Genomic DNA, 12,295 nt, shown 5'->3' on the forward strand with positions numbered 1-12,295 from the left:
AGTTTTGAAGCATTTTTGATCTTCAGCGGAATTCCTAGAACAATGGAAGAGTTCAGAACCATTTTTAAACTTCAGCGGAATTCCGAGAACAATGGAAGAGTTCCGAAGCATTTTTAAACGTCAGCGGAATGCCGAGAAAAATGGAAGAGTTCCGACGCATTTTTAAACGTCAGCGGAATTCCGAGAACAATGGAAGAGTTCCGAAGCATTTTTAAACTTCAGCGGAATTCCGAGAACAATGGAAGAGTTCCGAAGCATTTTTAAATGTCAGCGGAATGCCGAGAACAATGGAAGAGTTCCGACGCATTTTTAGACGTCAACGGAATTCCGAGAACAATGGAAGAGTTCCGAAGCATTTTTAAACGTCAGCGGAATGCCGAGAAAAATGGAAGAGTTCCGAAGCATTTTTGATCTTCAGCGGAATTCCGAGAACAATGGAAGTGTTACGAAGCATTTTTAAACTTCAGCAGAATTCCGAGAACAATGGAAGAGTTCCGAAGCATTTTTAAACTGCAGCGGAATTCCGAGAACAATGGAAGAGTTCTGATGCATTTTTAAACTGCAGCGGAATTCCTAGAACAATGGAAGAGTTCCGAAGCATTTTTAAACGTCAGCGGAATTCTCAGAACAATGGAAGTGTTCCGAAGCATTTTTAAACTTCAGCAGAATTCTGAGAACAATGGAAGAGTTCCGACGCATTTTTAAACGTCAGCGGAATTCCGAGAACAATGGAAGAGTTCCGAAGCATTTTTAAACTTCAGCGGAATTCCGAGAACAATGGAAGAGTTCCGAAGCATTTTTAAATGTCAGCGGAATGCCGAGAACAATGGAAGAGTTCCGACGCATTTTTAAAGGTCAGCGGAATTCCGAGAACAATGTAAGAGATCTGAAGCATTTTTAAACTTCAGCAGAATTTCGAGAGCAATGGAAGAGTTCCGACGCATTTTTAAAGGTCAGCGGAATTCCGAGAACAATGTAAGAGTTCCGAAGCATTTTTAAACTTCAGCGGAATTCCGAGAAAAATGGAAGAGTTGCGAAGCATTTTTAACTTCAGCAGAATTCCGAGAACAATGGAAGAGTTCCGAAGCATTTTTAAACGTCAGCAGTATTCTCAGAACAATGGAAGAGCTCCAAAGCATTTTTAAACTTCAGCAGAATTCCGAGAAAAATGGAAGAGTTCCGAAGCATTTTTAAACTGCAGCGGAATTCCTAGAACAATGGAAGAGTTCTGATGCATTTTTAAACTTCAGCGGAATTTCTAGAACAATACAAGAGTTCCGAAGCATTTTAAAATTTCAGCAGAATTCCGAGAACAGTGGAAGAGTTCCGAAGCATTTTTAAACATCAGCGGAATTCCGAGAACAAAGGAAGAGTTCCGAAGCATTTTTGATCTTCAGCGGAATTCCGAGAACAATGGAAGAGTTCCGAAGCATTTTTAAACGTCAGCGGAATGCCGAGAACAATGGAAGAGTTCCGACGCATTTTTAAACGTCAGCGGAATTCCGAGAACAATGGAAGAGTTCCGAAGTATTTTTAAACTTCAGCGGAATTCCGAGAACAATGGAAGAGTTCCGAAGCATTTTTAAATGTCAGCGGAATGCCGAGAACAATGGAAGAGTTCCGACGCATTTTTAGACGTCAACGGAATTCCGAGAACAATGGAAGAGTTCCGAAGCATTTTTAAACGTCAGCGGAATGCCGAGAAAAATGGAAGAGTTCCGAAGCATTTTTAAACTTCAGCAGAATTCTGAGAACAGTGGAAGAGTTCCGAAGCATTTTTAAACATCAGCGGAATTCCGAGAAAAATGGAAGAGTTCCGAAGCATTTTTAAATGTCAGCAGAATTCTCAGAACAATGGAAGTGTTACGAAGCATTTTTAAACTTCAGCAGAATTCCGAGAACAATGGAAGAGTTCCGAAGCATTTTTAAACTTCAGCGAAATTCCGAGAACAATGGAAGAGTTCCGAAGCATTTTTAAACATCAGCGGAATTCCAAGAACAAAGGAGGAGTTTTGAAGCATTTTTGATCTTCAGCGGAATTCCTAGAACAATGGAAGAGTTCAGAACCATTTTTAAACTTCAGCGGAATTCCGAGAACAATGGAAGAGTTCCGAAGCATTTTTAAACGTCAGCGGAATGCCGAGAAAAATGGAAGAGTTCCGAAGCATTTTTAAACTGCAGCGGAATTCCTAGAACAATGGAAGAGTTCTGATGCATTTTTAAACTGCAGCGGAATTCCTAGAACAATGGAAGAGTTCCGAAGCATTTTTAAACGTCAGCGGAATTCTCAGAACAATGGAAGAGTTCCGACGCATTTTTAAACGTCAGCGGAATTCCGAGAACAATGGAAGAGTTCCGAAGCATTTTTAAACTTCAGCGGAATTCCGAGAACAATGGAAGAGTTCCGAAGCATTTTTAAATGTCAGCGGAATGCCGAGAACAATGGAAGAGTTCCGACGCATTTTTAAAGGTCAGCGGAATTCCGAGAACAAAGTAAGAGATCTGAAGCATTTTTAAACTTCAGCAGAATTTCGAGAGCAATGGAAGAGTTCCGACGCATTTTTAAAGGTCAGCGGAATTCCGAGAACAATGTAAGAGTTCCGAAGCATTTTTAAACTTCAGCGGAATTCCGAGAAAAATGGAAGAGTTGCGAAGCATTTTTAACTTCAGCAGAATTCCGAGAACAATGGAAGAGTTCCGAAGCATTTTTAAACGTCAGCAGTATTCTCAGAACAATGGAAGAGCTCCAAAGCATTTTTAAACTTCAGCAGAATTCCGAGAAAAATGGAAGAGTTCCGAAGCATTTTTAAACTGCAGCGGAATTCCTAGAACAATGGAAGAGTTCTGATGCATTTTTAAACTTCAGCGGAATTTCTAGAACAATACAAGAGTTCCGAAGCATTTTTAAACGTCAGCGGAATTCCGAGAACAAAGGAAGAGTTCTGAAGCATTTTTGATATTCAGCGGAATTCCGACAACAGTGGAAGAGTTCCGACGCATTTTTAAACGTCAACGGAATTCCGAGAACAATGGAAGAGTTCCGAAGCATTTTTAAACGTCAGCGGAATGCCGAGAAAAATGGAAGAGTTCCGAAGCATTTTTAAACTTCAGCAGAATTCCGAGAACAGTGGAAGAGTTCCGAAGCATTTTTAAACATCAGCGGAATTCCGAGAACAAAGGAAGAGTTCCGAAGCATTTTTAAACGTCAGCGGAATGCCGAGAACAATGGAAGAGTTCTGACGCATTTTTAAACGTCAGCGGAATTCCGAGAACAATGGAAGAGTTCCGAAGCATTTTTAATCTTCAGCGGAATTCCGAGAACAATGGAACAGTGCCGAAGCATTTTTAACTTCAGCGGAATTCCGAGAACAATGGAAGAGTTCCGAAGCATTTTTAAACTTCAGCAGAATTCCGAGAACAGTGGAAGAGTTCCGAAGCATTTTTAAACATCAGCGGAATTCCGAGAACAATGGAAGAGTTCCGAAGCATTTTTAAACTGCAGCGGAATTCCTAGAACAATGGAAGAGTTCTGATGCATTTTTAAACTGCAGCGGAATTCCTAGAACAATGGAAGAGTTCCGAAGCATTTTTAAACTTCAGCGGAATTCCAAGAAAAATGGAAGAGTTCCGAAGCATTTTTAAATGTCAGCAGAATTCTCAGAACAATGGAAGTGTTACGAAGCATTTTTAAACTTCAGCAGAATTCCGAGAACAATGGAAGAGTTCCGAAGCATTTTTAAACTTCAGCGGAATTCCGAGAACAATGGAAGAGTTCCGAAGCATTTTCAAACGTCAGCGGAATGCCGAGAAAAATGGAAGAGTTCCGAAGCATTTTTAAACTGCAGCGGAATTCCTAGAACAATGGAAGAGTTCTGATGCATTTTTAAACTGCAGCGGAATTCCTAGAACAATGGAAGAGTTCCGAAGCATTTTTAAACGTCAGCGGAATTCTCAGAACAATGGAAGTGTTCCGAAGCATTTTTAAACTTCAGCAGAATTCCGAGAACAGTGGAAGAGTTCCGAAGCATTTTTAAACTTTAGCAGAATTCCGAGAACAATGGAGGCGTTCCGAAGCATTTTTAAACGTCAGCGGAATTCTCAGAACAATGGAAGTGTTCCGAAGCATTTTTAAACTTCAGCAGAATTCCAAGAACAATGGAAGAGTTCCGAAGCATTTTTAAACTTCAGCGGAATTCCGAGAACAGTGGAAGAGTTCCGAAGCATTTTTAAACATCAACGGAATTCCGAGAACAAAGGAAGAGTTCCGAAGCATTTTTGATCTTCAGCGGAATTCCGAGAACAATGGAAGAGTTCCGAAGCATTTTTAAACATCAGCGGAATTCCAAGAACAAAGGAGGAGTTTTGAAGCATTTTTGATCTTCAGCGGAATTCCTAGAACAATGGAAGAGTTCAGAACCATTTTTAAACTTCAGCGGAATTCCGAGAAAAATGGAAGAGTTCCGAAGCATTTTTAAATGTCAGCAGAATTCTCAGAACAATGGAAGTGTTACGAAGCATTTTTAAACTTCAGCAGAATTCCGAGAACAATGGAAGAGTTCCGAAGCATTTTTAAACTTCAGCGAAATTCCGAGAACAATGGAAGAGTTCCGAAGCATTTTTAAACATCAGCGGAATTCCAAGAACAAAGGAGGAGTTTTGAAGCATTTTTGATCTTCAGCGGAATTCCTAGAACAATGGAAGAGTTCAGAACCATTTTTAAACTTCAGCGGAATTCCGAGAACAATGGAAGAGTTCCGAAGCATTTTTAAACGTCAGCGGAATGCCGAGAAAAATGGAAGAGTTCCGAAGCATTTTTAAACTGCAGCGGAATTCCTAGAACAATGGAAGAGTTCTGGTGCATTTTTAAACTGCAGCGGAATTCCTAGAACAATGGAAGAGTTCCGAAGCATTTTTAAACTTCAGCGGAATTCCGAGAACAATGGAAGAGTTCCGAAGCATTTTTAAATGTCAGCGGAATGCCGAGAACAATGGAAGAGTTCCGACGCATTTTTAAACGTCAACGGAATTCCGAGAACAATGGAAGAGTTCCGAAGCATTTTTAAACGTCAGCGGAATGCCGAGAAAAATGGAAGAGTTCCGAAGCATTTTTAAACTTCAGCGGAATTCCGAGAACAGTGGAAGAGTTCCGAAGCATTTTTAAACATCAGCGGAATTCCGAGAACAAAGGAAGAGTTCCGAAGCATTTTTAAACTTCAGCGGAATTCCGAGAAAAATGGAAGAGTTCCGAAGCATTTTTAAATGTCAGCAGAATTCTCAGAACAATGGAAGTGTTACGAAGCATTTTTAAACTTCAGCAGAATTCCGAGAACAATGGAAGAGTTCCGAAGCATTTTTAAACTTCAGCGAAATTCCGAGAACAATGGAAGAGTTCCGAAGCATTTTTAAACATCAGCGGAATTCCAAGAACAAAGGAGGAGTTTTGAAGCATTTTTGATCTTCAGCGGAATTCCTAGAACAATGGAAGAGTTCAGAACCATTTTTAAACTTCAGCGGAATTCCGAGAACAATGGAAGAGTTCCGAAGCATTTTTAAACGTCAGCGGAATGCCGAGAAAAATGGAAGAGTTCCGACGCATTTTTAAACGTCAGCGGAATTCCGAGAACAATGGAAGAGTTCCGAAGTATTTTTAAACTTCAGCGGAATTCCGAGAACAATGGAAGAGTTCCGAAGCATTTTTAAATGTCAGCGGAATGCCGAGAACAATGGAAGAGTTCCGACGCATTTTTAGACGTCAACGGAATTCCGAGAACAATGGAAGAGTTCCGAAGCATTTTTAAACGTCAGCGGAATGCCGAGAAAAATGGAAGAGTTCCGAAGCATTTTTGATCTTCAGCGGAATTCCGAGAACAATGGAAGTGTTACGAAGCATTTTTAAACTTCAGCAGAATTCCGAGAACAATGGAAGAGTTCCGAAGCATTTTTAAACTGCAGCGGAATTCCGAGAACAATGGAAGAGTTCTGATGCATTTTTAAACTGCAGCGGAATTCCTAGAACAATGGAAGAGTTCCGAAGCATTTTTAAACGTCAGCGGAATTCTCAGAACAATGGAAGTGTTCCGAAGCATTTTTAAACTTCAGCAGAATTCTGAGAACAATGGAAGAGTTCCGACGCATTTTTAAACGTCAGCGGAATTCCTAGAACAATGGAAGAGTTCCGAAGCATTTTTAAACGTCAGCGGAATTCTCAGAACAATGGAAGTGTTCCGAAGCATTTTTAAACTTCAGCAGAATTCTGAGAACAATGGAAGAGTTCCGAAGCATTTTTAAACTTCAGCGGAATTCCGAGAACAATGGAAGAGTTCCGAAGCATTTTTAAATGTCAGCGGAATGCCGAGAACAATGGAAGAGTTCCGACGCATTTTTAAAGGTCAGCGGAATTCCGAGAACAATGTAAGAGATCTGAAGCATTTTTAAACTTCAGCAGAATTTCGAGAGCAATGGAAGAGTTCCGACGCATTTTTAAAGGTCAGCGGAATTCCGAGAACAATGTAAGAGTTCCGAAGCATTTTTAAACTTCAGCGGAATTCCGAGAAAAATGGAAGAGTTGCGAAGCATTTTTAACTTCAGCAGAATTCCGAGAACAATGGAAGAGTTCCGAAGCATTTTTAAACGTCAGCAGTATTCTCAGAACAATGGAAGAGCTCCAAAGCATTTTTAAACTTCAGCAGAATTCCGAGAAAAATGGAAGAGTTCCGAAGCATTTTTAAACTGCAGCGGAATTCCTAGAACAATGGAAGAGTTCTGATGCATTTTTAAACTTCAGCGGAATTTCTAGAACAATACAAGAGTTCCGAAGCATTTTAAAATTTCAGCAGAATTCCGAGAACAGTGGAAGAGTTCCGAAGCATTTTTAAACATCAGCGGAATTCCGAGAACAAAGGAAGAGTTCCGAAGCATTTTTGATCTTCAGCGGAATTCCGAGAACAATGGAAGAGTTCCGAAGCATTTTTAAACGTCAGCGGAATGCCGAGAACAATGGAAGAGTACCGACGCATTTTTAAACGTCAGCGGAATTCCGAGAACAATGGAAGAGTTCCGAAGTATTTTTAAACTTCAGCGGAATTCCGAGAACAATGGAAGAGTTCCGAAGCATTTTTAAATGTCAGCGGAATGCCGAGAACAATGGAAGAGTTCCGACGCATTTTTAGACGTCAACGGAATTCCGAGAACAATGGAAGAGTTCCGAAGCATTTTTAAACGTCAGCGGAATGCCGAGAAAAATGGAAGAGTTCCGAAGCATTTTTAAACTTCAGCAGAATTCTGAGAACAGTGGAAGAGTTCCGAAGCATTTTTAAACATCAGCGGAATTCCGAGAAAAATGGAAGAGTTCCGAAGCATTTTTAAATGTCAGCAGAATTCTCAGAACAATGGAAGTGTTACGAAGCATTTTTAAACTTCAGCAGAATTCCGAGAACAATGGAAGAGTTCCGAAGCATTTTTAAACGTCAGCGGAATGCCGAGAAAAATGGAAGAGTTCCGAAGCATTTTTAAACTGCAGCGGAATTCCTAGAACAATGGAAGAGTTCTGATGCATTTTTAAACTGCAGCGGAATTCCTAGAACAATGGAAGAGTTCCGAAGCATTTTTAAACGTCAGCGGAATTCTCAGAACAATGGAAGAGTTCCGACGCATTTTTAAACGTCAGCGGAATTCCGAGAACAATGGAAGAGTTCCGAAGCATTTTTAAACTTCAGCGGAATTCCGAGAACAATGGAAGAGTTCCGAAGCATTTTTAAATGTCAGCGGAATGCCGAGAACAATGGAAGAGTTCCGACGCATTTTTAAAGGTCAGCGGAATTCCGAGAACAATGTAAGAGATCTGAAGCATTTTTAAACTTCAGCAGAATTTCGAGAGCAATGGAAGAGTTCCGACGCATTTTTAAAGGTCAGCGGAATTCCGAGAACAATGTAAGAGTTCCGAAGCATTTTTAAACTTCAGCGGAATTCCGAGAAAAATGGAAGAGTTGCGAAGCATTTTTAACTTCAGCAGAATTCCGAGAACAATGGAAGAGTTCCGAAGCATTTTTAAACGTCAGCAGTATTCTCAGAACAATGGAAGAGCTCCAAAGCATTTTTAAACTTCAGCAGAATTCCGAGAAAAATGGAAGAGTTCCGAAGCATTTTTAAACTGCAGCGGAATTCCTAGAACAATGGAAGAGTTCTGATGCATTTTTAAACTTCAGCGGAAATTCTAGAACAATACAAGAGTTCCGAAGCATTTTTAAACGTCAGCGGAATTCCGAGAACAAAGGAAGAGTTCTGAAGCATTTTTGATATTCAGCGGAATTCCGACAACAGTGGAAGAGTTCCGACGCATTTTTAAACGTCAACGGAATTCCGAGAACAATGGAAGAGTTCCGAAGCATTTTTAAACGTCAGCGGAATGCCGAGAAAAATGGAAGAGTTCCGAAGCATTTTTAAACTTCAGCAGAATTCCGAGAACAGTGGAAGAGTTCCGAAGCATTTTTAAACATCAGCGGAATTCCGAGAACAAAGGAAGAGTTCCGAAGCATTTTTAAACGTCAGCGGAATGCCGAGAACAATGGAAGAGTTCTGACGCATTTTTAAACGTCAGCGGAATTCCGAGAACAATGGAAGAGTTCCGAAGCATTTTTAATCTTCAGCGGAATTCCGAGAACAATGGAACAGTGCCGAAGCATTTTTAACTTCAGCGGAATTCCGAGAACAATGGAAGAGTTCCGAAGCATTTTTAAACTTCAGCAGAATTCCGAGAACAGTGGAAGAGTTCCGAAGCATTTTTAAACATCAGCGGAATTCCGAGAACAATGGAAGAGTTCCGAAGCATTTTCAAACGTCAGCGGAATGCCGAGAACAATGGAAGAGTTCCGAAGCATTTTTAAACTGCAGCGGAATTCCTAGAACAATGGAAGAGTTCTGATGCATTTTTAAACTGCAGCGGAATTCCTAGAACAATGGAAGAGTTCCGAAGCATTTTTAAACGTCAGCGGAATTCTCAGAACAATGGAAGTGTTCCGAAGCATTTTTAAACTTCAGCAGAATTCTGAGAACAATGGAAGAGTTCCGACGCATTTTTAAACGTCAGCGGAATTCCGAGAACAATGGAAGAGTTCCGAAGCATTTTTAAACTTCAGCGGAATTCCGAGAACAATGGAAGAGTTCCGAAGCATTTTTAAATGTCAGCGGAATGCCGAGAACAATGGAAGAGTTCCGACGCATTTTTAAACGTCAACGGAATTCCGAGAACAATGGAAGAGTTCCGAAGCATTTTTAAACGTCAGCAGAATGCCGAGAAAAATGGAAGAGTTCCGAAGCATTTTTAAACTTCAGCGGAATTCCGAGAACAGTGGAAGAGTTCCGAAGCATTTTTAAACATCAGCGGAATTCCGAGAACAAAGGAAGAGTTCCGAAGCATTTTTGATCTTCAGCGGAATTCCGAGAACAATGGAAGAGTTCCGAAGCATTTTTAAACGTCAGCGGAATGCCGAGAAAAATGGAAGAGTTCCGAAGCATTTTTAAACTTCAGCGGAATTCTCAGAACAATGGAAGTGTTCCGAAGCATTTTTAAACTTCAGCAGAATTCTGAGAACAATGGAAGAGTTCCGACGCATTTTTAAACGTCAGCGGAATTCCGAGAACAATGGAAGAGTTCCGAAGCATTTTTAAACTTCAGCGGAATTCCGAGAACAATGGAAGAGTTCCGAAGCATTTTTAAATGTCAGCGGAATGCCGAGAACAATGGAAGAGTTCCGACGCATTTTTAAACGTCAACGGAATTCCGAGAACAATGGAAGAGTTCCGAAGCATTTTTAAACGTCAGCGGAATGCCGAGAAAAATGGAAGAGTTCCGAAGCATTTTTAAACTTCAGCGGAATTCCGAGAACAGTGGAAGAGTTCCGAAGCATTTTTAAACATCAGCGGAATTCCGAGAACAAAGGAAGAGTTCCGAAGCATTTTTGATCTTCAGCGGAATTCCGAGAACAATGGAAGAGTTCCGAAGCATTTTTAAACGTCAGCGGAATGCCGAGAACAATGGAAGAGTTGCGACGCATTTTTAAACGTCAGCGGAATTCCGAGAACAATGGAAGAGTTCCGAAGCATTTTTAAACGTCAGCGGAATGCCGAGAAAAATGGAAGAGTTCCGAAGCATTTTTAAACTGCAGCGGAATTCCTAGAACAATGGAAGAGTTCTGATGCATTTTTAAACTGCAGCGGAATTCCTAGAACAATGGAAGAGTTCCGAAGCATTTTTAAACTTCAGCGGAATTCCAAGAAAAATGGAAGAGTTCCGAAGCATTTTTAAATGTCAGCAGAATTCTCAGAACAATGGAAGTGTTACGAAGCATTTTTAAACTTCAGCAGAATTCCGAGAACAATGGAAGAGTTCCGAAGCATTTTTAAACTTCAGCGGAATTCCGAGAACAGTGGAAGAGTTCCGAAGCATTTTTAAACATCAGCGGAATTCCGAGAACAAAGGAAGAGTTCCGAAGCATTTTTGATCTTCAGCGGAATTCCGAGAACAATGGAAGAGTTCCGAAGCATTTTTAAACGTCAGCGGAATGCCGAGAACAATGGAAGAGTTCCGACGCATTTTTAAACGTCAGCGGAATTCCGAGAACAATGGAAGAGTTCCGAAGTATTTTTAAACTTCAGCGGAATTCCGAGAACAATGGAAGAGTTCCGAAGCATTTTTAAATGTCAGCGGAATGCCGAGAACAATGGAAGAGTTCCGACGCATTTTTAGACGTCAACGGAATTCCGAGAACAATGGAAGAGTTCCGAAGCATTTTTAAACGTCAGCGGAATGCCGAGAAAAATGGAAGAGTTCCGAAGCATTTTTAAACTGCAGCGGAATTCCGAGAACAATGGAAGAGTTCCGAAGCATTTTTAAACTTCAGCGGAATTCCGAGAAAAATGGAAGAGTTGCGAAGCATTTTTAACTTCAGCAGAATTCCGAGAACAATGGAAGAGTTCCGAAGCATTTTTAAACGTCAGCAGTATTCTCAGAACAATGGAAGAGCTCCAAAGCATTTTTAAACTTCAGCAGAATTCCGAGAAAAATGGAAGAGTTCCGAAGCATTTTTAAACTGCAGCGGAATTCCTAGAACAATGGAAGAGTTCTGATGCATTTTTAAACTTCAGCGGAATTTCTAGAACAATACAAGAGTTCCGAAGCATTTTAAAATTTCAGCAGAATTCCGAGAACAGTGGAAGAGTTCCGAAGCATTTTTAAACATCAGCGGAATTCCGAGAACAAAGGAAGAGTTCCGAAGCATTTTTGATCTTCAGCGGAATTCCGAGAACAATGGAAGAGTTCCGAAGCATTTTTAAACGTCAGCGGAATGCCGAGAACAATGGAAGAGTTCCGACGCATTTTTAAACGTCAGCGGAATTCCGAGAACAATGGAAGAGTTCCGAAGTATTTTTAAACTTCAGCGGAATTCCGAGAACAATGGAAGAGTTCCGAAGCATTTTTAAATGTCAGCGGAATGCCGAGAACAATGGAAGAGTTCCGACGCATTTTTAGACGTCAACGGAATTCCGAGAACAATGGAAGAGTTCCGAAGCATTTTTAAACGTCAGCGGAATGCCGAGAAAAATGGAAGAGTTCCGAAGCATTTTTAAACTTCAGCAGAATTCTGAGAACAGTGGAAGAGTTCCGAAGCATTTTTAAACATCAGCGGAATTCCGAGAAAAATGGAAGAGTTCCGAAGCATTTTTAAATGTCAGCAGAATTCTCAGAACAATGGAAGTGTTACGAAGCATTTTTAAACTTCAGCAGAATTCCGAGAACAATGGAAGAGTTCCGAAGCATTTTTAAACGTCAGCGGAATGCCGAGAAAAATGGAAGAGTTCCGAAGCATTTTTAAACTGCAGCGGAATTCCTAGAACAATGGAAGAGTTCTGATGCATTTTTAAACTGCAGCGGAATTCCTAGAACAATGGAAGAGTTCCGAAGCATTTTTAAACGTCAGCGGAATTCTCAGAACAATGGAAGAGTTCCGACGCATTTTTAAACGTCAGCGGAATTCCGAGAACAATGGAAGAGTTCCGAAGCATTTTTAAACTTCAGCGGAATTCCGAGAACAATGGAAGAGTTCCGAAGCATTTTTAAATGTCAGCGGAATGCCGAGAACAATGGAAGAGTTCCGACGCATTTTTAAAGGTCAGCGGAATTCCGAGAACAATGTAAGAGATCTGAAGCATTTTTAAACTTCAGCAGAATTTCGAGAGCAATGGAAGAGTTCCGACGCATTTTTAAAGGTCAGCGGAATTCCGAGAACAATGTAAGAGT

Source organism: Phyllobates terribilis, unplaced genomic scaffold (genome assembly GCF_046119375.1).
Source record: "Phyllobates terribilis strain yellow unplaced genomic scaffold, ASM4611937v1 Scaffold_2__4_contigs__length_985480577, whole genome shotgun sequence".
Taxonomy (NCBI): domain Eukaryota; kingdom Metazoa; phylum Chordata; class Amphibia; order Anura; family Dendrobatidae; genus Phyllobates; species Phyllobates terribilis.